The sequence below is a fragment of the Panthera pardus genome, unplaced genomic scaffold (genome assembly GCF_024362965.1).
Source record: "Panthera pardus isolate Hobbes unplaced genomic scaffold, ASM2436296v1 HiC_scaffold_13, whole genome shotgun sequence".
Lineage (NCBI taxonomy): Eukaryota > Metazoa > Chordata > Mammalia > Carnivora > Felidae > Panthera > Panthera pardus.
The window spans coordinates 130,444,583-130,469,602 of NW_026526688.1; the positions used below are offsets into that span (position 1 = coordinate 130,444,583).

The following is a 25,020-nucleotide window of genomic DNA, read 5'->3' on the forward strand; positions in this document are numbered from 1 at the left end:
ATTTTAATCTATTTTTTTTCTGTTGGGCAGGTGGTCCTACTATTGTTGGGTTATTGGCTTTCCTTATATATTCTGGGTACTTAACTAGTTATATTTATTGCAAATATTTTCTTCTTATCTGTGACTTGCCTTAGATGCTCAGATATTCTTAATTTTAATTAAAAAATATCAATAGTTTCCTCAAAAATTGTCAATTACTTCTTTTAGGTTTTTTCTTTTAGGACCTTGTGCAAGTTATCTTTCTCTACTCAAAGCTAATAAAAATGCCATTCTATACGTTCTTCTCTACACTTTCAGGTTTTGTGCTTTTTTTTAATTTTTGATTTCTGTAAGAGATAGACACAAATTCTAGGGCCTAATATACTTTGCTGTCTATAATGGATGTAATAAAAATTTATAAAACAAATATAAAAGCCACAAACTTCCACAAATTCACACACCACCAGGAAATGTGGGCTAACAAAAGTGACATGGATAGAAAGAAAAAAAAAAAAAAAAACTGACTCATTCTGGGAATACTCAAAGTTTAGTTGTTAAAAAAAATGAAGGAAAGGAAAATTTCATTTATCCTTTCATTCATTCATGCAACTAAAACTCACTAAAACCTACTTGCTGAACATATAGAAATGAGATTATAGATTGAATTTATAATATATAGTAATACCTGCTGTATGTGTGTATATGTATTTGCGTATGTTTACGTGCTTGCCGGAAAATGAGAATACAATGATGGGAAAAAACAAACATGATCTCCGTTCTCATAGAACTTATAGTCTAAGAAAATGAAATAATTATAAAGTTACAGCTATCTTAAGTGCTATGAAAGAAAAGTGTATAGGGGCGCCTGGGTGGCTCAGTTGGTTGAAAGGTTGAACATCTGACTCTTGGTTTTGGCTTAGGTGATGATCCCAGGGTCCTGGGATTGAACTCCACACTGAGTGTGGATTCTCCCTTCTCCCCTAAGATTCTTTCTATCCCTCTCTCCCTGATTCATGCTGTCAGAGAAAGAAAGAAAGAAAGAAAGAAAGAAAGAAAGAAAGAAAGAAAGAAAGAAAGAAAGAAAGAAAGAAAGAAAAGAAGCTAAGAGCTTAGACTAATATAAATTAGTGATGTTTGAGTTGAGACATGAAGTTTGGGAAGACACTGGGTAAATAAAGCAGAAATGGAAGAGCATTCCAGGCAGAGGGAGGAACATGACAAAAGTCACAGTTACTTTTTATTGTCTCTCTTCATCCTCACCTACTGAGCTAAGCGATAAAAACACCATCTTACAGGATTTTTGCTAAGTCTCCTTTGTACTCAAAAGTGAACCCTGTTCATTGTTCAAAGATCCAACATTGGTACTAGTGTCTGGCACAGAGTGGATGTTCAATAAATATTGAGAAGCAAAATGGTTCAACTCCTGCTTTGCAACATATGTGTTCTTTCATTCTGAAAAACTAGACAGTAACAGAGCTTATATCCCCAAAAATAGGGCTTGGCAGAAACACTCAAAATCTATGCAACTTATGACACAAAGTTCTAAACAAAACCATAACAGTTTTTTTATAAAAATATTTTATGAAAGGATATGTAAAGTTCCTAATAAAAAAATACTATAGGAAATGCATAAACTTCTTCCCTTTTTAGAAAAAAAAGATGAAAGTAGATTTGTGAGAAGGATATCCCTCTATTGTATTTTGCATGTGCCTGCATTAGTATACACTCGGAATTCAGTTATAATTACTTGGTAAAGATAAATATGAATACACTATGAAAAAAAAATCACACATGAACCAACTCCAACATTTTAGTAACATAATTCCCATATTTACCCATCATGTAGGAGCTAATTCATACTACAGAAAATGCATTGTAGCAGAACAGACTGTACTTAATTTTCTGGTGCCAACTAGATACTGTTCACACCTCAGAGTGTAGCAAAGGAAACTCCCCAGGCAGGTTAAAGTCGTCATGGAAGGTTTCATGGAGTAGACCTGTAATGACAGCTGAGATTTGCATAAACAGAAAGGATTAAAAGCATATGCTATGTGAGGGTGCTCTAAGTTACTTGACCTTAACAAAGTGGAAGATCTATGTTTGGATTAGCAAGGTGTGGTGAGTTTACAGAGGGCTGAAAAGCCAAGCAGACAAGTTCATATTCATTGAAGAAGGAAATAGAAACAAAATGCAGTTTTGAAATGAGAAAGCACCAGGAGAAACACTCATTTAGGGACAGTAAAGAAAATGTTTATTGCTCTATGCTACATGAAGAGTAAGATCGCCAATAAATCATGACAGTCCACTTGTCAGACCTGTTTCAGTATATACTGAATCATCTTTGCACAAGTTGAGTACAAATGCAAATCTTCTAATGTGCTAAAATGAATCTATGGATAGCCGACATTGTCTAAATGAAATTGACCTGCAGTGAGCAAGCATACCTTTCATAATCCAATTTTACATATGAGTCATCCTTAAATTAATAAGCATAATAACTTGGCATATTAACCCGACATGGATTTTGTTTTAGGTTGCTCATGGGGAAAATGACACTTAATTGACAAGGCTGAAAAGTAGTTTCGCTCTTCAAATTTACTTATCACACAAGCATCTAATACACATATGACTCTTCCACTAAAATTAACACACTTAAAATATACAGCTTCCATCATTCGTTTTCTTTAAAGTATTCAACTGCTTAGCATCGCCTCTTGCACGTAAGACATCCTTTATAAATAATTACAAAATTAATAAGGAACAAATGAATGATGACCTCTGTCTACAAATGCCAATATTTGATCAATGGTAAAGTATCTCTGGCCAAAGGAAAACATGTATACTACATCAACTTATCATATAAACCAGAAAGGGCTTTTTAATATAACATCCCTCCTGCTCTGTGATGGCTAAACTGTATGTGTCATTTTGGCTTAGCTAGGGTACCCAGCTGTTTTGTCAAATACTAGTTGAGATGTTGCTGTGAAAATATTTTTTTAGACGTGATTAATATCTACAACCATTTGACTTTAAGTAAAGCAGATTGCCTTCAAAAATGTGCATGAGTCTCACCCAATCAGCTGAAGTCTTAAAAGCAACAACTGAAGCTTCTTGGAGAAAAAAAAAAAATTCTACCTCAAACTATAACACAGAAATGCTAGTTGAGTTCCTAGCCTGTTGGCCTGCCTTACAGATTTCATATTTTCCAGCCTCTACAATCACATGAGCTAATTCCTTAAAATAAATCTTATTGCAGATAAATGACATAGGTATATGCACTATTGATTCTGGTGTTTTAGGGGTTTGCTTTGTTTGGTGGGTTGTTTTTGGTTTTGTTTGTTTGTTTGTTTGTTTGTTTTGCAAAGCAATGACTAACCTCTCCCTCTTAAAAAAAAATAAAACTAAATTCACCTGCATTATTAAAAGAAATTTATAATGACAGATCCCATTATAAGAAATTACATTACTCTATACATACACATATTTAACAAAGATTGATGCAAGTGTTTTGGCTTAACATCAAAAAAATTCTACTAAAAAATTAATTCAGGAATATTTGTACAGACTCTTAAACTGGTTTTGATGGGGATGTGAACTTCATCACCTTCTTTTATTGAAGAAGAATGTAACCACAGCATCTTTTCCTGACCATACTCTAAATCGGAAGCAATCACCACTTTTGGTTACCAAGGAGTCCTAGTCTTGAATGAGTGCTGAGGATTCCTGTGGTGGCACTTACACAATACAAATAATTTGCATGATTGCTAAAACCTATCCCTTTCTCCTAACAGTTTGATTATAAAGCAACTAACCATGAGCATGCATCATACTCACTCCTGAAATAGTTTTAAGGCAGCTTTTCTTATAGATTAAAATACTTTTTATAGGAATATTTCATCTCTAGTATTACTAAAAAAATGGCTGTAGTGGCCTTCAATCCATAAAATTAATAATGATCATATTATTTAGCATAATTCTAAGTATTCAAAGAAATTATTAATTTTCCAAACTATGAGTTTATTTAGGGTGGGTCCAGAAAACTGTTGCTTTACTCAATTTTGTTTTTCTTTTAACACTTTTAAATCCATTCTTTTAAATCTAAGTTATTTTAGGAGGTCCTGGGTGGCTCAGTCAGTTAAGTGTCCGACTTCAGCTCAGGTCATAACCTCACCCAGTTCATGAATTCAAGCCCCAAGTCTGGCTCTGTGCTGACAGCTCAAAGCCTGGAACCTGCTTCAGATTCTGTGTCTCCCTCTCTCTGCCCTTCCCCCTCCCTCCCTCCCTCCCTCCCTTTCTCTCTCAAAAATAAAACATTTTTAAAAGGTTTTAAAAATAAATCTAAGTTATTTTGAATCTATAATATTTCTGTGAGTTCTGTAACTAGGTTCCCCAGGGGGAAAAAAATCACTAAGAAATGTAGTTTTTCTTTTACTGCTTCATAACTGAAACATTCCTTCTGACAATAGTGGGGGGGGGAGAGGGGGAGAAAGAGAAACACATGACATATAGGATAGTATATATATTCCAAAAACATGAAAGACAGAACTATAAAGTGGGGTCTGTCTTTATAAATTTCTTTTAATCATGCAGGTGATTTTAGGGGTTTTGTTTGTTTATTTGTTTTTTCCTCTATGAATAGACCACACAACCATTTCCTATGGTTCATGAAATACAGGAAATTTCTGACCAAAGGAAAAACTGGTACCTAAACTATCCTTGAAATATTCTTATGAGGGAAGATATATACAGGCACATAATTTACTAACATCACGTAAAGTGATCAGCAAGTCATTACAAAAACCAGTGACAGGATGTCTTAAGTTAAATAAAAGTTTTTCAAAGTGATGTAGTCATTTACTGACGTGATGGGACTTTCACAGCAATGCTATGTGCAGGGGTGGAGTAATGGAAACAAGTACACTTACTCTTTATGGCAGTCCAGGAGATCACTAGGGTGGCTACAAAAAAAAAAGAAGTCTACTAACTTCCATTCTCAGCATGGACCAAGGGTATTATGGGTACTGTAACTGGGAACTAAACTGTAAGCTTCAGGAGGAGAGAAACTATACACATCTCATTAACCAATATATACACAGGTCCTAATAACATCTGTTTACTGAATACAAGAATTCTGTCACCTTCATGTGGCCTCAGATTTTCAGACATTTCAAAATATAGATCTAGGCTATGGGATGTGAGAGGAGATTCCATATTCCAGGGCCTTGGAAAGTAAATGTGGAGTGCATGTTTTGGATTGTGGTTTCAGGAAGTGACAAATCAGAGTCTCCTTTGACCCCATTCTCTTTATCAGCCTTTGTTACTTGCTTCCTTAAACCTTGCTAATCCCCTGTGGCATATATGACCATACTTACTAGAGTTCTCCCAGTCCTTTTATTTTTTTCCCCCAAGACTTTTAGCCATTTTAAGTTACTTAATTCCAAGTTAAGAACAAATATTCAGTCAATGAAAAAGCTATGACGAGCAATATTCAAAGTGAGCCTGGATAGTGGCTAGAACAGGAAGTAGTTCACATAGATGGACAAAATTTAAGTCACTCTTAAGCAGTATTCATTCATTTACCAATACTAAGTCTCTTCATATCACTGATTTAGACCAGCTGCTTGGAAAAAAAACAGTAAAATACAAAATTCCTGCCCTCACAGAGCTCACAATCTAATAGGCATAAAACACAAGCAAGCAGTGAATTGTGAAACTTTAAATGGAAATCTGACACCCAGAATAGGTTTCTTGCACAGGACTGCAGCAGGTGTACTTGAATTTACATTTGAACTGAGCTTTGAAGGGCCCACTTGAATAAACCAAATAATGGCAGGCTAGTAACTCCAAGTGAATGATGTAGTGTCTGCAAAGGCAGGCTCTAGGATTAACAAAACAAAACCAACAAAATATTTTGCACAATTTTGCGAGAGGATTTCAGCGGAAGCCTAGTACCCTGGATAGCTCCCGTGTCACAAAGGTGACTAGAGAGACAAGGACAGCACATTGGAACAGGGACTGGAGGACCTTCAGAACTTCAGAATTAGCAATCTGCCCTATATTCAAATTAAAACTCTTTGGCTTTTAAAATACCTAATTCATTCATGTCCTGCATAGATCTCTGGGCTTTGTGCTTTCTGTATCATCATCCAATGAACTCAGGTTCATTGCTCCTCCCTCATAAATATGACAGGTGGCAATCCCTTCCTTCTCTTACTAAAAAGTTAGCACTGCTTCAGAGTTTCAAGCAGTTCTTGGACCTGGGACACTCACAATTCCCACAGGGATGCTTCACATTACACTGTCTCTCTAATCAACTTAGACCAACCTACTGTAGAGCCCTTTATCCTTGCAGAAGCTGCACTGGTGTTGATGAAGAAGGTACATCCTCAATATCACCACACTTACACCTGGCGTTACACTATAGGAAATACCTCTCAAAGTTAATTTTAGCAACAATGTCACTATAAATGTATACGCTTGTTATGTACAAATTTCTAATGATTTTTTTAACGGCCCAATTTCATAATCTGTATTTTTTTACGTTTATTTTTGAGAGAGAGAGAGAGAGAGAGAGAGAGAGTAAGTGGGGGAGGGGCAGACAGAGGGAGACAGAATCTGAAGCAGGCTCCAGGCTCTAAGCTGTCAGCACAGAGCCTGATGTGGGGTTTGAACCCATGAACCATGAGATCATGACCTAAGCCAAAGTCAGATGCTTAACTGACTGAGCCACCCAGGTGTCCCAGTAATCTATATTTTTATAAATACTCCTACAGGAGGTGCATACTAATGTTCAAGTAGCTCACTTATTAATGAATACTTTTAGTGTTCCTGGGTCTGTGTACATATGGATACAATACTAACAAAGCAAAGTCAAATGACGATGCTTCAGCTATCTTCCCAGTAGTTAAAATCCTTTGAAAATTTAGGAATCCTGATGTACAGACCCATCAGTTTTGTTATCCATAAAATATTTTGAAATATTTTACTAAATATGTTACTCTTATCTGCATTTCTAATATTGAACTTGAACTATTTTCTTCCTTTTCCTAACTTTCTCATCTGACATTTTGTATACTCTGTATGCTTTCCCCCTTTCAAGCTTTTCTTGAATATCCTAGTGAATACTATGTGTTAGAAAACATCACTCACTAAACATAATTCATACAGTCAGACTTAATGCATTGGTAATTTGTTTCCAAAAAAGAATTGCCTAGAATTAGAATGCTAAGGCCTACATTTGCTTTACTTCTGCCATACCTTTATTCACATTTGTTTGGTTTTATTTGTAAACCTGATATAGATTTGTGATACGTTGCTTGCTGCTATTGCCTAAAACAAACAAGAAAAGCCACACATATGACAATAATAACTCATTAGCAGAACCACAATATTTATTTCCAGGAGAGAGTTAATTGCAGGGAATGGAAACATATGAAACATGACATGTTAATGTGAACTTGGTTGATATAGGGAAGGTATAATGTCACTAAGACTCTTGGAAGATTTGAATAAGGGTACTGTTACACCTGGCCTAACAAATACTTCTTGAACACAGGAATACTGCTAGTTTTCATTAACGAATAAGGAAAATCAGAGAACATATCATACCATCTGCAGTATGCTTCTTCAGCTGTTATCACAAATGTATCATATACAAATAAGTTTATGAAGAATGGAGAAAAGTCAGATCACACTGAAATTAACAACTGACTAGAAAAAAAGGCAAACCCTGAAGAATTCATATGTACATTCTACATATCTTTATATACACATCACATTTGGGTACAAAACAAGACATGGAAGAATGTGTATTTCATTTATTACAGATTAAGCTATTCAGGAGCTTTAGGAAGCCCAGGAGGTGCATTATTTTTAAAATGGAGTGACTTATACATAATAAGCATTTACAAAATGTTTCTTGTCAATGATGATGAATGAGGTAGCTCTATTGTGAGACAGAGCTGGGTAAAGGAAGATTACATGTAGTAAAATGAGGTGATGGTCTGGTGATGGTCAGAACCTTGTAATAGACTGGCACTAAGGTCTATAGTGCACTATAGAGGCACTATAGAGACTCAGCTAAGAAGTCCAACCAGCATGAGTATCTGGGAGCATGGCAATATGCCATAAATAATTGACTTCATGGAAGTCCAAAAGTGAGTATTGGAAATGAAGCATACCTTTAAGAGCTGGTAATGTCTAGAGATCCAGAAAAGTGATATTTTGGGGACAGTCTGCCGGCCCACAAAAGAACTCAGGAAAGGAGGTAGTGTTAGAGACAGGATCTCAGTCTTTAAAGAAGGCTCCACTGAGAGAAAGAGACTTGCTCAAATGCTAAGAGAAATGGTGACAATGGGTAAATTTATCAACATTAACAGAAAAATATTCAGTGAGACCTCAGTTTCAGTTATAAGAAAGAAGCATTACTATAAATATGTTATAATATTAGAGCTGGGCATCAAGGGAGGCTTGATGTTAAGACCCAAAGTGTTGCATTAGAAACCAGTCAATCTTCCTACTACACAGAAAGATTAGTCCTGAATCAAGAGCATGACTGAGGTTCAGTTAATGATTAAATGATTCCGGCACCAGAAACAAGTTCTGACAAAAGCTACAAAATAGGCCGTAAGTGAAATACTCATTTAAACTACCATTTTTTTTTCTTCATGTTAGTATGCATCTACATTTACTCATGTTATTGACTGATTAAAACACGTTGTAAAATATCTAACTTTGTTAGAGTCAGTCTAGTAAGAGGGCTTCAGAATAACCAAACTCAACTCTTTAATTGTCCATGGACTTCTACAGAATCAGCCTTTAAATATTTCCTTTGCTACAAACACTTGAACATTAATTAAACCCACATTTAAATAAATGATTTGCAAGCTGAAAGCCAAAAGAAACTAAATTGATACTACCCTGTGATCATATTTCCAAGGAAATATGAGTAAGATATTCAAAGCTGTGTCAACCTTTTCAGAAGATAAGCTGTATATCACCAAATATAGAGGATATCTGATGTTTGAATATCAGTGCATAAAGGCACTCAGTCTTCAAATTATACTTGTTTACATCTCAAATTTTTATTAGCTAATTGGGAGATTCGGACAAGATGGGAGTAAGAGACTCATCACTGAATGGCACTGAGGGTACATAATAACGGTATTGAAAAACACAATAAGAAGATGGGAGCTTCAGCCTTGCAAGTGCTCCATCACTTGTTCAATCACCCAAAAAGCAACAACAGCATCACTGAAGAGGGTGGCAACAGCATAGGTAATGCACAGACAGTGTTGAGTCCTAAGTTAAATCAGGAATAAAGAGAAGATACACTCCATCACATTCTCTGTCTACTAGTTTCATGATTTTTACATCATTGTAATTAAAAAAAAATAGTTTGGTTTAGGGGCGCCTGGGTGGCTCAGTCGGTTAAGCATCCAGCTCTTGATTTCAGCTCAGGTCATGGCCTCACATTTTGTGAGTTCAAGCCCTGTATCGGGCTCTGCACTGACGGCACTAGGCCTGCTTGGGATTTTGTCTCCCTGCCCCTACCCCACTCTCTCACTCTCTCTCATAATAAATAATTAAACTTTTAAAAATTTTTAAAAAACAGTTTGGTTTAGATAGCTTCGCAGAGCATAGAACAGAAACTCAGTTTTCTCATCTCTAAAACGTATACAAAAACAACTTACAATGTTAGAAGAAATAAATGGCATAATGCATATAAAGTGCTTATCATGTGGACATGCTCAGCACATTAGAGCCATTGTTGTTGTTAATAAAATATAACTCATCATTTGCAAAACAGAAAGGAAAGCAATACCTACATTTACATAGGTCTTAGGACTCCCTATATTTTAAAATCTTTTTTAAAGTGTCTTTCTTTGGAAAATCATAAAACATCTTACCCAACCAATACGTGTTGGGCATCTACTGTGTGTTAATCCCTGATAACATAATATTGAACCAATCTCATAAATACACATAAAATTAATACTGCAGTAAGTACCACAAGGTAGAGGAATACAGAACTCAAACGATATATAACAGAAAAACTGATGTAGCAAAGGAGGCCAAGGAAGGTTTCCTGAGGGAAGGGTTGGTTGAGCACATAACTGTAAAAGAGGAAAAGGATGAGGGAGAGAAAGAGACAGAGGCAGGGAGGGAGGGAGAGAAGGAGGAGAGAAAGAGGGATACTAAAAGAGTTACAAGGTGTGAACACATATATCTCTAATCTTGAAAATAAAAAAACAGAGATGTGGTCTAAAATTTATTCCAGCATTAAGACTTTGAGAACATTCCACATGTGTGATGCTATTGTTGTGCAGCTGTTATCTTACAGAGAAAGATGAGTATTACATTCCAAGTCCAAAACTATCAATAAGAGTCAACAAGATTAAACCGAAAATGGTCAAACTCTGTACATTGTACATATTTTTGTGACTACAAATAAGGCCCAGCCTGAGGGCTTGAGGGTCCAGTTAAGTTCTACACTTTTTACATTGTTTCCCCAATCAACACTAAATATATGCACAAGAATTAGAAACTCATTTAATTTTTTAAATACAGAAATACATATGTATATACATAAAGATAGAAATCTTCTGATGGAGGGTGTAATACTTTTCAGATCTAAATAGTTAAACCTTAGTTATCCTTAACAGCTAAGGAAAGTATTTAGCTACAAAACAGGCAGAAGACAAAGACTTCAAGTTTCACTATAAAATACTCTAGGTCAGTAGTTCTCAAATTTGAAAGTGCTTACGAATCACACTGAAGAACCCACCTGAGAATTTCAGATTCAATCATCTGGGGATTGGCATTTTTTGAGAACTACTGCTCTAGGTTAAGAATTTGCCATTAGATAATAAGATGTTTCCTTTTAAATGGCCTTTAAATTTTATATTGGTATCAGACAACAGTTACAGTATTCAAAAATTTTAATTTAGCTTAATTAAAGTTTAAAAATTATTTAATGCAGTATATATATGCAAAACCAAAAGCGATTTTTTTTTTTTTATTTTTTAACGTTTACTTATTTTTGAGACAGAGAGAGACAGAGCATGAACGGGGGAGGGGCAGAGAGAGAGGGAGACACAGAATCTGAAACAGGCTCCAGGCTCGAGCAGTCAGCACAGAGCCCGACGCAGGGCCCGAACCCACGGACCGCGAGATCATGACCTGAGCCCAAGTCGGCCGTTTAACCGACTGAGCCACCCAGGCGCCCCCCAAAAGCGATATTTTAAGTTAATCTAGGTAGAGGGGTAGGCATTTGGTCAAATAAGCTGCATCTGTCAGTGATCAAAGCAGAAATCTTTCTTAAAAAACATAATATCATACCACAGATGCTATTGAACTTTCAACCACCACCTTTTTTTTTCTTTTTTTTTTTTTTTTTTTTTTTTTTTTTTTTTTTTTGGCCATTTTATTCAGCCCACATGAAAACAACTGAAAATGCAATGCAGTGATTTAAAAATAAGAACTGATAACATTATCTTGGTACTATATCAATTGCAGTTTAGATTGTTCAGGTTTATATTTTTATGTTACATTTAGTTTAAGCCATATATTGAAGAATGTTTCATTAGAGTGTTTTTTATCAAGCTCCACATCTTTTCTCACTGTTTCCCCCACCTCAGATTTCATGTGTTATTGTTAACTGACACACTTGCATAGTGAAGATAATATTTCTGATAATATTTCTCAATATAAAGCAAACAGATCTCGTCACTATCCAATAGGGAAATAATGCAGGAGCTGTCAGTCATTCAGAGGAGAGATTACATTATCAAAGTGATACACCTGTGACATATCGTCTAAAACCAAACTCAAAAGAAACCAATTAATAGATAGTCCAGTTTGTACTGTTACTATGTTGGAAATCATCCCATTCCTACATGAATATGAAATTGGCAATTTAATAGGCTTTTCGCTTTTGTAATAATTCTTATCTAGTCACTGTCAACAAAATATATATGTGAAAATCTTTTAATCCACCTAATCTGAAAGTAATTCTATTCTGTTATCTATTGAAAGTCATATCTAATATTTGTACTATTTCTTTACTGTCACCATAACATACTTCTAAGGTGTCATATTGAAAAGACAGGCTCAAAGTCAATTCAGATGTTTCCTCTTGAGTTCTTAAAATGGGGAAATGTATTTTAAACAGTTTTATGTTTGTACAAAAACATATATACAAAAAAAAAAAAAAACTAAGTTCAGAATGCTTAGAGACAGGACCTGTTCCTATTATTAATACCATCTATTTACAAGAAGTTTAAAAAATCTTTAAAAGCACTACAATTCTAAAATTATTCCCCACAAACCCTACATCCTAGCTCTATATCCATGGAAAATAATGTAAAGATATATTAACTATAATGTGAGTGCATCCTAATAACTTTAAAACAAAAGTATTACAGAAAATGTCATTTAATAGATTGCATAGTTTATATAAAAAAAATATTAAGCATTCAGTGAATGCTCACTATTACTATAACTGTTCTTTTATGTATCTCATTCTTTTTTTTCTTTAGAACAAATCTAAGGAGAGTTGGTTAAGGATGTACCTCAAACCCCTGACTATAAAGAGGTAATACGTGATATCTTGTTACTAATACCAAGTTCAACACTTTCATGTGATGTGGTATTTTTAAATATTTACGGTAAATATTCTCTACAAGTATATGTTGAGCATTTTGTTCATTAAAAGGCAACAAAAAAAATCAAAAAGTTGTCCTCTTAGGTACAGAAATTCAATTAATTTCAAGAATAGAGTGTATAGAATGTTGTACATCAAAAACCAATTCACCCTGCCCTTCACACAACTAATTCAACCACTTTGCAATATATAAATCTATTTCAAAACAAACTTATTTCCCCTTACGTCTTGAATTGTTTTCTAAAATTCTAGGAGACTTCCATTTTACACCTTACGGTTTTATCAACAAGCCATGAATCCGATTTATCCTTTAAGACCAAGACCAAGAAAATCTTACCTACCCCTGAAGCCCTTCAGAAAAAAATGTTATCAATGTTCAGTATGAAACGTTATCATCATGCTCTGATTTACTGCACTCCTTGTTAGACATGCAATCTCTCACTGTCATAGATTGTTAACTTTGTTCAAACACGTGCATCAGATTCATCCCAACTGGAGAGTAAGCTCCTGAAGGGCAGGGAGGAAGTCTGATGTTCCTCCACAATGCCTAGATAGTACCTTGCACAAGCGAAGTCAATTATTATGAGTACTATGTTGATGAATTTGATGTAAATTAATATTCTATAGTATAAATAATACATCATTAAACTAATAAACAGTTGCTGATTCTCTGACAGTATCAAAGAACAAAATATTCATAACTTTTTAATGATTGCAGTAATATAATTCATCAAGTACATTTTAAAATTCCCCATCATTTCTACATTCCAATGATTCAGGAAAGTTAAGGTAGCAAACCTCAGAATAGGGCACTCAGTCTAAGTTCTAATGTCAAATATAAAACTGCACAGATTCCAATGTTGAAAGTATATTTATTTTTGAAGTAATCTCTATACCCAACATGGGGTAGAGATCCCCCGCCCAGATCAAAAGTCACATGCTCTGTGGACTGGCACTGAGCCAGCGAGGCACTGCAAAAATGTATTTTAAACCAACAGGAATCTAACTAAATTAAAATAACAAATCCTTAACTCTGCTTTGTTTTCAAAATGAACAGGACTGTTAAGGAAAGCTACTTTCACACTTAGCAACAACAACAACCAACAACAGTTGGCATGTTTCCATCAAAATAAGAAGCTCCTTAATTAATATCAAATGAAGACAAATCACTCTGACAATAGGTTGACCACTTAACTACTCTTTCTTCTCTGTGAAATTAATGAAGGAGTGGTTGGAATTTCAATGTTTTAAAAACACTGGGCTTGGCAGGCGCTTAAAAACATCGCAATTTAAAATGGTAAAGATACCCTACTGTCCTACTCTCTGTCACGACCCAGTCTTAGGTTCAATGAAAGCACAGGTTCCTACTTCTAAAAACAAACATAAATTTGCTAAAGCATTATTGGTCGATACTGTTCCAAGTCCTCTCTAAGCTTCAAGTTATGTCTTTGGAATCTCTACTGATTATAAAGCAAATAGAAAAAGAAACCGAAACAAACTGTGTTGCCGTCTAGATTCATAATATTTTAGGTCTTTTCTAAATAGGTAGTCCTTAATCAGTAGTGATCGATATAAACTCACCTAGGTGTCTGCTTCTCTTTCCTTTCCAAGGCTTTTAATAAAACCAGCTTTACAGTAAAATGTGTGAGCATTATTTTGAATAGCCTTTCTTAAGGGTAGACATGGAGAAAATGTGTTACATTTCAGTGGGAAGGCATTCAACCGTAAAGATACGAAAAATGAAAGCTGTTGAAACCAAGTAGGTACTTTGTGTCTTGTGGGTCCTAGTGATGGCCTTAAGAGATAAGACAAGTGGAGAACAAGTACGTAAGAACATTAAAGGCCCAGAGATCGGACTTCTAAGAAACATTTTTTTTTTTCTACCTGTAAAGAAACAAGTGATTTCTGACTTCACTTCATATTCCAAGTCCCACGAGAGTGGGAAAAAAAGCAGAACTGCTTCTAATTCTAAGAAAGAAGAGGACAAATGGAAGAAACGACATAAGGAGGAAGAGGAGAGAGAAGGGGGTAGGGAGAAAGAGGCTCAGGATACACTAAAGGAAACCCCGAGAAATTTCACAACTCTTTGCCATAAATAGCCTTTCTTCTCACTCTGGATACCTCCTCCTTTACATCAGCAAGCTCAGCCTCCACGCGCAGAGAAGCACCATTCACAAATCCCTCCGTCACCCTATCGTGCAACCCTACCCCTTGATGGCACCGCCTGTACGAATCCCTGGGACACAAGCCAAAAGCTGAGGGGGCCCAAGGGTTTCACCTGAAGGCTGATTATCTTTTCAGGTGAGCCAAAGCACTGATTAGTCAGGAGCGCGAACACACACGAATGGGCGCGCGCGCGCACACGCACGCACACACACAAACACACACACACACACACACCCCTCCCCGCAGCCCTTGACGCGCCACCACAAAGCGATTTGTTCACACTAAGTCGCTGCCGTTCCTGCCTCCGCTGGGGAAGGTCTCGCCTCCAAGCCAGGAAGCCGGCGCCTGAGGACACGCAGGCAGAGGCGAGAGGCGGTCCCGGCTCGGGCACTGCGGCTCCGCCGGGAGCCCCCCGGCTCCCCGCCCGCCCCCCTCCCCCTCTACGGCGCCGCCCCCGCCCCGGCGCCCGCAGCCCGGGGAGCCTGAGCTGGCCGACCGCCCCTACCTGCGGGACGCGAGCGGCGAGGGAGGGGAGCGGCCCGGAACCTGCGCCAACTCTTGCTTCTTCGGCCGGCCGCGCTCTGCATCGCCCCGGAGCGGCGGCCGCCGCCACCCGGAGCAGAACGCTCAGGAGCGCGGAGGAAAAGGCCACGCAGCGCGCGAGGAGTCGCGGGCCGCCAGCGAGCTAGCCCGTCCGCCCCCCGCCCACCCTGCCTGCAAGGCCAGGTCTCCGCGCCGCGCACGCCGGGCCCGCCGCCGGCGCCCCGGGCCTGGGCGGGGGCTGCTCCAGGGCGGCCCCGGGCACGGCGCGGTCACCTGCCCGGCAGTCACCCCGCGTCCGCCGGGGACTGGCCCCAGCGCAGCAGCGACGCAACACGCGACCCTCCGGACGCGGGGGCACCGAGGGCGTTACTACCTTGAAGGGCTCCGCGCCGCTTGTTAAGGCTCCTCCTGGGCACTCAGGAATGTGTGTCTTCGGGGCACGGGGGTGTCTTTCCTGGTCCCCCTCCTCTGTCCTCCCTCCCCTCTCGGCTGTTGGGCTCCTTCTCTCCACTCCAGTTGCAGAGTCGAGCTGTGTTTTTTTAATAATCCTCCTTCTCCTGCCTGCGCCAGCAGAGCTGCTCTGCCTGAGCCACCGCTTCCCAGTCAGTCATGTTGTTGAGAGAGAGAGAGAGAGAGAGAGGAGAGAGAGAGAGACGGATTGGCAGTCGGTCGGCGACTATTTGCGGTGAGAGAGAGAAGAGCAGAGCCAGAGGAGGGCAGGGGAGGGACGTGGGGAGGCGCTTCCAAGTGTGTGAGTGCGCGGAGTGTGACTGTGTGGGGAGCGCCGGGGCCACCTCCACGGCAGGCCGCGCTCCCCGACTGCGAGGAGGGCGGCGGCGAGCGCGGCCTTTATAGGGAGGGATTGGCGGGGCGGGGGGAACGCTGAGCGGGGAGGGGGCTTTGAGGGCGGCGCCCAGCCAACTGCGTCTGCTGGTTACCACGCACGCATACTCATACATTAACGCGCGCACACCCACGGCTGGCCCGTTGCTGAGTTTTCATTTTAAGAGACGCCTTTTCCGACCGCGCTGACTTGGGTTTCCCCTTAGCCCATCCTTGTGCGTGAGTCCAAGTGCTTTTGGCAGTTCAAATCAGGAGAAGGGGGAGTCTGAAGCAGTGCGAAGGGACCTCGGGGATGCTGAAAATGCACTGTGTCTTTTCTCTCCAGACCACCAGTTACCTTCCTCCTCTTCCACCTCTCAGGGAGGAAATTATAAGGTTCTTTCTCCCCTTTTCCTTCCCTGGTAACCTATTCACATCCTGACGCGTCTCTTCACTCCTTGGCTTCAAGGAAAGAAACCTGACTCCTTTCCTCTAAGCAAGTCACACTTCCCAGGAACCATTATTGACAGTACTCAGTTCTTCTGTAGGATAATGGAAGCATTGGGACTGTGACCTGGAGTGGTACTTGTGTTCCTACACCTAACGTCCTGGACACACGGGAATTACAAACAGAACCAGCTACCATTTTGATATCATTTGACTGATGGCCCCTAGAGAAAATTTTCCGGTTTATAGATGGGGAAGACTTCAGATGCATGGTGCTATTGCTTACCTGATTTATTTCTCCTGATTCTTTCTCCCATTGTATTGCCTCATTTCCTTTTGGGTTTGCACTGGGTCCTGAACTCTTTCCCATCCATGCCCCTCTTTATCTCCACTCCTATATATTTATGTCTGGCAGACAATACAGCAGATGAAGTGTATTTAACTGTGTGTGCATGTGTGTGTGTAGGAAACATTTTTTAACCCATTCTGTTGGCATGTAGACAGATGATACATCTCCAGTGTTAAGTTTGTACACCTGACATTACCTCCCTAACTGGACTGCTGAACACTTTGTGATCTCATGCAGTACTGTATTGAGAAAGAGCTTCTAGTAATCTAAATAATCTAACTGGCCAAAATCTGCTGAAATATGAATATATTGGGTTGTAAAAGCAAGGTGTGCTTTTTGAATGAGTATAATGTGTATTTTGGCATGGATACAGCTCTGATTTGGAGTGACAGCTATGGAAAATCCTTTTTCTCATAAATGTGACAAAAGATAGGGGGCTAGAGGGTGGTGGAAAGGTTGACAACTCAGTCTCTATCAGTAGCTCATGGCCATTGCTATGTCCTCAAGTTTTTATCAAATGCTTGTCCATTATATATTTTCCATTGTATTATTTTTTTAATTTTTGTTAATGTTTATTTATCTTTAAGAGAGTGAGGGAAGGGGCAGAGAGAGAGGGAGAGAATCTGAAGCAGACTCCAGGCTCTGAGCTCAGCACAGAGCCCCACGCGGGGCTCAAACACAAGAGCCATGATATCATGACCTGAGCTGAAGTCAGACGTTTAACTGACTGAGCCACTCAGGCGCCCCTTTATTCTCCATTTTACCTTCTTCACTCTGATTTTCCCTCCCTAAAGTTTTTCCCTGTCTCATATAAAGAGTTTAGAGCCTGATAAAGTTCATTAAAAGTAGCTTAAGCGTATAATCAAGCAAGGTTGGGACCAGTGGATAAATACATCAATAACATATAAATACAGAACATTTTAGCTCCTTTGATTAAACCTGGAAAATGGATGTACTAACAAAGGATGTTGAGATTTAATGTGTGTGTGCCCTGTGAAATTATAATTTCCTTAGTCTTACAGACCAGGAAAGTCAGGTTTGGGGAGGGTAGGTAGTTAACATTAGGTAACATACAGGTTAATTGATACAGCTGGAGCTCAACCTAAGTTGTCCCTACTCTACTGTCCATTCCACCTCCTATTCAGAACACCTGGTTTAGTTGGAAGACTTAATAGTTTCTTAGCTTTTGATAATTACGAAATAAGCTGATCTAAACCCTGTGGCATTTTCCTTCTACCTCCCTCCTACTTTTTCCAGTGCAAGAAGGGATTACAAAATTTATTTTTTAGAGTTAAACAAGGATTTTCAAAGTCTTAAATCCTTGGACTCATGAATGAAAAATGTTAGGAAACTTTTCTCCAAAGTCCTTATGAAAGGAATCCTGCTATCACTGCAGAAGAAAATTCTGCAGAAGACATATTCCTGGTCTGAACATTTCAGTTAGCCAGTAAAGATGTGTTTCTTTTTACAAGCTGCAAATAGACAAGACAAAAAAAAAAAACCTTCTATCCCTAAGAATAATATTTAATCATATTCAGGAAGTTTTTTGGTTTTTTGGTCTCAGTTCTCTATTTAATTGTCATCAAAAATGATAATTTAATAATGACTCTATATTGCATACTTCAAAATTATACATTAGACCAGATATTTCAAGGGCATTTTTTGGTAATCACAACTGATTGTAATTTTCACACTCTCAATTGCATTCATAATTAGTGAGAACCATGACAATCTGTCAATTGCTTTTATTCATTAAGGTATTAAATAAGCCAACATTTCTCCCTTAATTTTCTAACAATTTTGCTTCCAACGTAAGGTCTAACATTCATATACACTATACCAGAAAGACAAAATGTGTAACCTAAAACACTTCTAAAACTTTGATTCATTTTAACTATTTTGTATTTTGATTGAAAAAAATCTGTACTAGAAACTGCATTTATAAATTCTAATGAACATTTCAGAAGTTAAGTCAATGAATTATTCTCTTTTAAGATTATTTAATGTTTCAAGTAGAATTTCCCACTTTGCTACACTCTCAATGATACAATTTTTGTTGTGATAGGAAAACACAGCAAGTTAATGATTCTTTCCAATTTGTTCATTTTCATCTCTTATGCTTGCTGCTGTTTGGTTCCCAAGTGCATTTAACTGGCAAGTTCAATGAAGATTTGGCATTGCACCATTTGATGAAAGCAGAAAAATTAGGTTGCCAATTACATATGTGCCCCTTATGTGCACTGAATTCCCACTGAATGAAGTGATGAGCCAAATTAGGAACTCTTCAGCAGTGGTACCTAAAAAGTAAAATTAGTGCCTAGGGAAGGTAAAGAGATCATTTTTCTTTACAATGCAGTTACTATAATGAACTGTATAAGATGTTTTAGAAAGTGGATTCACTTCAAAATATTTTCAAACAATATAGATGAAGTATCAGAAAATAAATTTAAAACTTGCATTTCTTTTTTTTATCCTAGCTATTTATCGTCCTTTGATTTATTTCGTACCCTGTCATCATTATCCAGTCTTTATGAAGAAAGCTAGATGAAGGCCACTTGTCTTTGCTTTAGCCTAATAGTATAAAATCAATAGTATAACAATAGTATAAAATAAATGAAAAAATAATTGTAAATTTCTTATTAACATTCTGAATTTCTGGGGCACTTGGGTGGCTCAGTAGGTTGAGCATCTGACTTTGGCTCAGGTCATGATTTCACAGCTCCATGAGTTCCTGAGTTCGAGCCCCACATCTGGCTTAATACTGTGAGCACAGAGCCTGCTTTGGATCCTCTGTTACACTCTCTCTGCGCCTCCCCTGCTCACACTCTCTCTCTCAAAAATAAACATTAAAGAAAACATTCTTAAATTATACTTTTTCTAAATGTTTACTTATTTTTGAGAGAGAGAACGTGGTCTCACAAGTGGAGCAGAGGCAGGAGAGAAAGAAAGAGAGAATCCCAAACAGGCCCAAGCAAGCTTCTTGCCAAGCTGGATCTCACAAAGTGTCAGATCATGACCTGAGCCCAAATCAGGCAGCCTGGTAAAATATCCTTTTGCGATAACTGTTATAACATGAATGTGGTATTATAAGTACCTTAGAGCAAGGAGCCTTAATGGAGATCAAGGCTAAAACTTGCACATACTTCAAGATCAAGGACTGGTGAAAAAGTACAAGATAGAAGACAGGAGAATTGACCAAACTGTAGTTCAGGGTCCAGAGGGCACAGGAAAAACTCCATTTTAATATGGTATTAATTGAGGCAACCTCCAGGTAGACAGAGCACAGTAGACAAGAATTTAGATAGAATTATCTTTCAGAACACTGGGAATGGGGACTAGTAAATGTCTTTTCACGGCAGAAATCCTGCAGAAAAGCAGGGTCTGTTCATGTTCTTACTCTGTGAATGAAACTAAAAGGCCAGCAAGGTCAACTGATCAGGATTTCAGAGAGGAATCCTTGGCAGAATCTAAGTCCAGATGACTAGGTCGTAATACTCTGCATGAGCTGTCTTTGATCTGGGAACTACATAGACACCAAGGTTCCATCCCATGCGCAAATGTGATAGCAAGACTATTAAGGTGCTTGTATGCCACTGTCCTTGTCACTGGGCTACCAAGTCCCAGGTTTACAAAGTGAACCAATTCTGAGCCCATTTTAATGGTAAGAATGGTAAGCAGAAGGTGTGTGTGGAGAGGCACCACTTACCCAGTAACTGAGTTAATCCTGAATTTCCAGGAGAGATTATCCACTTTAGAAAGCTAAGAAAAGTTGAAGCTGAAGCTATAGCAGGAGGCAAGAAATGACATTAATATTAATGTTCCCTGAATTCATTCCTCTGTTTTTTAAAGGCAGTGAACTGTATTAAAAATAATGTTTATCAACATAAAAAAAGGGAATTTTTATAAGCTAATTCACCAGTAGAAACTTTTCCTTTCATATAATTTTCTTCTTTTTATTTATATATCCAAATGTGATTAATGAGGTCTTTTGGAGTATAACTTTAGGATTTCTCACCTTCACATGAGGTAATTTTCATGTTTAAATGCTTTTTTTCTGATTGAAATATTAAAAAGTATTTAATTAATTGGTTCATTTGTTGATGTCTATGGGTTACATCTATCAAAGTGATTTTTTTTCTGAATTTTTGAGTTGTTCTATTATGATTGTCCCCAGGCATCTATGTGTTTGTAGGAATTTCATTAAGAAAAAATAGAACTGACACTTTTTTAAAGAAAAATAATCAATTAAATCATCTCTAAAAATAGTGTATTGATAAAATCTGAAATTACAACAATAAGTTTATATATAAATAATATAACTAGATTTAATTATAATAGAAGAACTGTAACAAAGCTGTAATAGTACTTTTGTACTACTTAGGTATATAGTAAAAACAGACAATGCAAATAAAATAATCTAAACCATATTAAACCAGTACTTAAGCAGGTTGGAAACTGGTCTTACCATCTGTCAGTTTCTATACTGGCAGTTTCACAAATGAGTACTCTTTTTAACAAAACATCACAGCAGGAGATACAGACATGTGAATTGTAATTAAAATGTGAAAAATGCATTTCCTAGTTTTTGTGATTTGTATAAAGCTTCTCTTATATTGTGAAATTCTAGACATATGAAATTATGCAAAATGAAAATCATTTTTATTTTGCCAAGTCTATACATTGTTTGACCAAATTTTTTACTTCAGTAATGAATGCACATGCTATCATGAATTAAAGTGTTTTTCCTTTATGTCTGGTTCACTCAGTAATGAGATTCAATTATTTTTAATCATCCAAATGTAGAAGATGAAGAGAAATAATTTGTATATTTTTATTCAGTCTAGATCTGCTGAGGACTAATTTTATTGCTTTATAATATTTACTTACTATCATATTATGTAAATAAGAACAATCTTGAATTTTATTCATTTTCTGGAAAAAATAAACCTAAATTAGATAGTAAACTCTGTAATGGAATAGTTGCCTACATTTTATATCTGGGTGAATAGCAGTTTCTCTGATTTCTTAGCCTTTACATACCATACAAATCAAAATATACAATGTTTGGAGTGTAACTATTGTTAATGCTCTGTATCAATTGCTAAATATTGAGTAAGTGTTTAAGAAATCAGTAGTGACGTAACTCAAGTTAAAAGCATATTAACTGAAGTTAAAATAACCCATTAACATTCAAATAGATCTTAATTTTTATTTTAACTCCCCATCTTCAACATCTTGGAGGTTTTCTAGAAATTTAAGTTAATGTTAAAGATAGCAAGTATTCTAGGATGTATGGGTGGCTCAGTTGATTAAGCTCCTGACTATGGATTTGGCTTAGGTCATGATCTCATGGTTGGTGAGTTCAAGCCCTAGGTGTTTGGCTCTGGACTGACAGCCAAGAGACTGCTTGGGATTCTCTCTCTCCCCTCTTTCTCTGCCCGTCCTCTGCTCATGCCCACAACCCCCTCCCCCACTCTCAAAATAAATAAAAAACTTTTTTTTTTAAGATAGCAAGTATTCTTGACCTTTGTCATTATGAGATTTATTACGTGCATGTATGTTATATATCCAAACCCATTTTTTACATCATAAACCAACTACTGGGGTGTAACAATGCTTTATTTGCAATGTCTTCACTTCCAACTTTTTCTCCAAATGTCAACATTTTAACCAATGAGATAGGTACTAGGATAGTGAATTATTAAATCACCATGTAATTGTAGGTTTCAAATATGACTGCCACAAAATATCCTATCCCATATGTACCTCTTACAAGGAGATGCTGAAATCATTCTAACTGAGTAGTAAGTAATGATTATGTCCCTTCTGCTGAACCTGAGAAGAACATTTGGACTGCCTCCACCAATAGAATATTATGAAAACAATGTTATGTAATTTCCTAGGTTAATTCAAAAATTTCCATTCACCTTCTCCCTGTTCTTTTGAGACAATTGCTCTTGGATCATAATCACTTGTTATAGAGATCATGTAAGGGACCTATAGACCTATGGAAAAGAACTGATGCCTTCATCCCTCAGTACCATCTGATAGACTCCACATGCACCCAGTACCAATTTGTGAGCCAGGTAAGTGAGCCATCTTGGAAGTAGACCCTCTAGCTTCAAAGCTAACCACTCCAGCCAGCCATTTGGAATAAAAACAAGCTATAGTCATTTTTTACTGCTGCATAACAAATTTACCACAAACATAGTAGCCTAAAATAAAATTTGATTTATTAGATCACAGTTCTATGAGTCAGAATTCTTGCAAAATGTGGTTAGTTCTCTGCTCAATATCACAAGCCTGAAATCAAGGTGTTAGGCTCAGTTCTCACTGGAGGCTCTGGGTACAAATCAGCTTCCAAGCTCTTTCTGGTTGTTGACAAAATTCAGTTCTTGAAGTTGTAGTACAAAGGTCTCTGTTTCATTGACATATGGCTGCTTCCTTCTACAAGCCAGCAACAGCAGCTTTGAATCTTTCTCATGCTTCAAATCTTTAACTTCATCTTTTTCCCCCAACCAGAGAAATCTCTCCCACTAGACTATAAGCCAATGGTGGGCTCCTGATTGATTCACTCCTCATTAGATCCCTAGTGACCAGTTGAAGCAAAATAATGTGTGCTCAGGTGAGACAAGGTGGTGTGTGTAAGACTTGAGATTTACTCTTTTTATCATTTCTTGAAAATTGTATGTACTAGAGAAGGCTTCTTGTTCATTATTCCTTTAAAAGCCTTTGTTTCCCTCCAAACGATTAGAAGTCTTTTGTCTTTGAACATATTTTGTAAGTTATCTTTCTTCTAAACTGACTGGAAAAGTGATGGTTGCAGAATCATTGGAGCAACTAGACACATAATATTCAGTCATAGGAAGCAGTGTGGTAGGCTCTGATGCAAGAGCAGAGCAGGTTGTCTGAGTCCATTGAGGCTTCCAGGACAAAATACCATTAGCAGATGGTTTATAAAAGACAAATTTATTTCTCATACCTTTGGAGGCTGGGAAGTCTGAGGTCAGGGTCCCAGCACAGTTGTGTTCTGATGAGAGACCTATTCCTGGTTCATGGCCAGTGCCATCTCACTGTGTCTTTACATGGTAGAAGAGACAAAGGATCTCTGTGGACTCTCTTTTTATAAGAACCATAATCCCATCCATGAGGGTGGGCCCTCATGACCTAAGCACCTCCCAAAAGCCCCACCTTCTAACACCATCACATTGGACTTCAGCATTTCAGTGTATAAATGGGGGTGGGGGACATAAACATTCAGACCTCGGCACAGGTTAAGACTTAGGAAGATATATAAAACCTCAGAATAAACTCAACTGTCTCCTAGAGGCTGGAAGTGAGATTTGTATTACTGTGTTTACATTTTTGGCTCATTAATAAATAAACAGCTATCAATTAGTTTTCTTTTCCTTCGTATACTGTGGTCACGTCTATGAGTGAAAGTTCCAGCCAATAGAATGCCACATATCTGAAAAATAGCATGAGATTTTGGTGTATTGGATGACTCTGGTTTAAGGCTGAATCATAGGAAGTAAATAATGAATAAAAACCTGTAATGATAAAAGAGGTGAGGAAAACAAGAAAATCCATCATGAAATAACTCTACAAGTAGTCCTGGTGGAGAGACTTACTAGATAAATTAAGCATAATCATTCATGTAGTCATGCAACATAAATAGCAAAAGTTAAACACAGTTATATATTTATTACTTTTTTCCTAGAAAACTAAATAAAAGTGACAGACTAAGAGTCAGACTAGGCATACTGGAAGAATATATTCACTAGCATGATAGATAAGGATTATTTCAAGATCTATATTAACTGTGTTAATTTCTCACCAATCTTGTGTTCTTATTAGCAAAGATCTGTAACACATCTTCGCTTAAAATTATAAAAAAAGTAAAATTTGAAGGGATCTTAATCATTCAACAAATGTGTGTTGAAATTGTTAAACAAGACAAATATTGGCAACCAAAATGGGGGGAAAAATTCTCACCATAGAGACAGTCATGGAAACAAATGATTAGAATACAATATGAAGTACAATACAA

The 25,020-nt window shown here is 37.6% G+C and overlaps 1 protein-coding gene across 4 annotated transcripts in view; it reads right to left on the minus strand.

Annotated features, from left to right (window-relative positions):
• Positions 1 to 16,167, minus strand: part of CCSER1 (coiled-coil serine rich protein 1) — a 1,274,715-nt gene extending 1,258,548 nt beyond the window's left edge. For 3 of the 4 annotated variants that reach the window (XM_019464289.2, XM_019464304.2, XM_019464313.2), the window contains exon 1: positions 15,726 to 16,167. The gene's annotated coding sequence lies outside the window, so the exon portion shown is untranslated. Of the gene's footprint in view, positions 1 to 15,314; positions 15,544 to 15,725 lie in introns of those variants that run through there. The other variant, XM_019464296.2, reaches the window with a different exon arrangement.
• Between the last annotated feature and the right edge of the window lie 8,853 nt (positions 16,168 to 25,020).